The sequence below is a fragment of the Penaeus monodon genome, chromosome 4 (genome assembly GCF_015228065.2).
Source record: "Penaeus monodon isolate SGIC_2016 chromosome 4, NSTDA_Pmon_1, whole genome shotgun sequence".
In the NCBI taxonomy this organism is placed as follows: domain Eukaryota; kingdom Metazoa; phylum Arthropoda; class Malacostraca; order Decapoda; family Penaeidae; genus Penaeus; species Penaeus monodon.
This window is the reverse complement of record NC_051389.1, coordinates 6,724,631-6,728,617: the sequence shown is the minus strand read 5'-3', so window position 1 is coordinate 6,728,617 and position 3,987 is coordinate 6,724,631.

The following is a 3,987-nucleotide window of genomic DNA, read 5'->3' as shown; positions in this document are numbered from 1 at the left end:
TCTCTCTCTCTCTCTCTCTCTCTCTCTCTCTCTCTCTCTCTCTCTCTCTCTCTCACCCATTCTCTCTCCCTTTCTCTTCCTCCTTCTTTTTCTTTAATTAACAGGTAGGATTCCGTTCCTGCAAAAGACACCTGCATCTCAGTCTCTCAATTGCAAGACATTCCTATTGCTCGAGATTTTCCTTCGTGTACCAACTGCAATCTCAGACCAAGTTAACTAGAATAATGTGAAGTTTGTGAATTAGCATAAGGTTCACCCACGTCCCTGTGACACTGAAGAGGTGGGGGGAATTAATTTAAAGGTTCTTCTTGTTATATTTATTCTAACAAGATGTGGTTCTGACTGTGTTAAAATGGTGTCAGGTAGACTGGAAGACAAGAGTGGGGGTATCTTGTATAATGTGGAGTGTTCGGCAATATATTACACAGGTCTGGTGCACGCCAGCACCCTGATGGTATTTTTAGGTATCTCCATCGCTTGAACTGGGGGAGCAGTCTCTTTCTCTGTCTGTCTATCTATCTATCTGGCTGTCTATCTATTTATCTGGCTGTCTATCTATCTGTCTATCTATCTATCTGGCTGTCTATCTATCTGGCTGTCTATTCTATCTGTGTGTGTGTGTGTGTGTCTGTGTGTCTTTCTCTCACTCACTCTCTCTCTCTCTCTCTCTCTCTCTCTCTCTCTCTCTCTCTCTCTCTCTCTCTCTCTCTCTCTCTCTCTCTCTCTCTCTCTCTCTCTCTCTGTCTCTCTCTCTCTCTCTCTCTCTCTCTCTCTCTCTCTCTCTCTCTCTCTCTCTCTTCTCTCTCTCTCTCTTTCTCTCTCTCTTTCTCCCCTAATCTTAGATGTCACAACCCCACTTCTTTACCAAATATCCCCTCTCTTTCACTCTTATCCTCCTCTAACAACGTAATGTTACCATGGCAACGTGGCAAAATTAGCTATAAGACGCTCCAAGATATTGTTTTTCTCCGAAGATATATTTCGTGAAATTATTTACTGTTATTCGTTTCGTTCTAGTTTTCTGTAGACAGTTTTATATGTGTGTCTGTCTGTCTGTTTGTCTGTCTGTCTGTCTAGCTATCTGTCTGTCTGCCTGGCTGGCTGTCTGTCTGTGTGTCTGTCTATATGTCTGTCTGTCTGTCTTAATAATGATGGTAATGATGATAATAATAACATTAAGGATAACAGTAATATTAGAATGATGTTTACGATATTATTATTATCATAATAAGAGTTATGATAATGATAGCAATAGCCATAACAATGATAGTACTGATAATGATAATGACTATAATACCGTGGTAATAATTATTGTAATAACGATAAAAGTATTTTTATTTTTATCATTATCATTGCTATAATCATTGTCAATATACAGTGATTATCATGATTATTATTGAGACTGTTATCATAACTATCATTATCTTTATCTTGATATTTCCTTACCGAAAAGTTATCATCATGATCATCATCATCATTATTACCACTATACTTATCATTGTTATTATTCACTTTGATATTATTACAATCATTATCTTTGTATGTATATTCCATTACTGCTATGTTATCCTTTTCCTTCTCCTTCTCCTCTTCCTCCTCCTCTTCCTCCTCCTCCTCCTCACCATCATAATTATCATCATCTTCATCCTCGCCATCATTATCATCATCATCATTCCAACATCATCATCATCATCATCATCATCAAAATCATCATCACCATCATCATTATCATCATTATCATCATCATCATCTTAATCATCATCACCACCATCATCATCATCATCTTAATCATCATCACCATCATCATCATCTTAATCATCATCACCATCATCATCATCATCACAATCTACATTACCATCAGAATCTACGTTGCATTAATTATGCAAAATTATAATCGCGTGATTATTTGATTTCGCGACAGTAATCTGGTGTTTTAATCAACATCCTTTTAATCTGCAAGTTAATGAGGGGATAATGATGTAATATCATAAACGATTTTTTTCTCTCTAAATGGCTTATGATACTTAAATCCACATTAATTGGCAGGTATTAGCAGGGTGTCAGAATGTAGGAAATTCTGTACAACGTTAGTTAATGACAGACAGTAATGATTGTCATAATATCAGTGATATCAATGCTGATATTGACAATTATACTATTCATTATAAAGTAACAATCATCATTAATAACGGTATGCTCATGTTTGAGCAGCCGTGGACCTCTCCACAACAATAGTGATGCAATAAAAGTTGCAACGTTACTGAAAGTGATATTTGTCTATCTATCTATCTGTGTAGCCATCAATCCATCTATCTCTCTATTCAGCTAAATGCCTATCTATTTATTCTTCTATATATCTGTCTTCTCTATCCATCTATAGATCGATCAATTTATCTATTTATTTATCTGTCTATTTATCTGTGTGTCAATTTATCTATCCATCTATATGTATGTCTGTATGTCATTATGTCTATATCATGCTTTTTATCTATCCTACTTTTTCTCTCTTTTGCTCTCTCTCTCTCTCTCTCTCTCTCTCTCTCTCTCTCTCTCCTCTCTCTCTCTCTCTCTCTCTCTCTCTCTCTCTCTCCCCTCCTCTCTCTCTCTCTCTCTCTCTCTCTCTCTCTCTCTCTCTCTCTCTCTCTCTCTCTCTCTCTCTCTCTCTCTCTCTCTCTCTATCTATCTCTCTCTCTCTCTCACTTTCACTCACTCTCTCTCTCTCTCTCTCACTCACTCACTCTCACTTTCTCTCCCTCTCTTTACACGTATGTAAGTCAACACATCGTGAAAACCCCATAAAGGCTACTTTCTCTACTTGTACTACCGCATTTTGGACCGTAATGAGGGTCGGGAACAATTCCAGTTTCCCCGGACAATAACCTTTTATTCTGCTTAAGATGCCCGAGAAGAAAATGGAATTGGCTTCGTTAATATGGCTTGTGTGTTATTGGCTTTCTCTCTCTCTCTCTCTCTCTCTCTCTCTCTCTCTCTCTCTCTCTCTCTCTCTCTCTCTCTCTCTCTACTTCCCCTTCTGTCTCAAATGTTTATCGTTGGTGTGTGTGTGTTTTTCTCTGATTCTTCGGTTTGGTGATGTTTGCTGTGTTTCTCTTTTTATTTAGTTATGTCTGTCTATGTGTTTGTTATTCTTTCTTTTATTTATCTTTCTGTCTATCTATATATATCTATATATATGCCTCTCTTTATATCTATCTATTTATCTACACACACACACACACACACACACACACACACGCACGCACGCACGCACGCACTTTCTCTCCCCCTCTGCTTCTGTTATTCTCTTTTCCTGGGCCTTTTCTGGGTGACATTCGTCCATGATTTTTCAGGTTGGAAAAGATTCATCTCCCTCAGCTGTCAGTGTCCTCCCCCCACCTCCCCCTCTTCCCCGACCTCTCCCCCCCCACCCCCACCCTTTTCCCTACCTCCTCACCTCTGCTTCTAACTCTGTTCTCTAAGCTTCCTCTTTGCCTAGTCATTCCTAAATTTCACTCTTACTTTACCTCACCCTCTTACCCTGTTTCCTTGTCCTATTTCGTTACCCTATTTACTTACCCTCAACTTTTTTCCTCTCTCACTCCCTTACCCATTTCCTTACCCTAAACTCTTACCTTTTCCCAACCCCTTCCCTATTTGCTTGCCCTAAACTCTTACCTTTTCCCAACCCCTTACCCTAATTCCTTGCCCTAAACTCTTACCTTTTCCAAGCCCCTTACCCTATTTCCTTGCCCTAAACTCTTACCTTTTCCCTAACCTATTTCCTCTCCCCCTCACTCTTACCCTCTCCCTTACCCATTCCCTTCCCTTTCCCTTTTCACCCTCTCCCATCCCCTTACCCTTCCTCCCACCATTACCCTTTCCCCGGTTCAAATTTCTTATACTCCCTTAGCTTCGCCAAAACCGTCCATATTCGTTTATATATATATTTTTTTATTTTCCTATTCCTCTTTCATTTTGGTAAGAGGACAC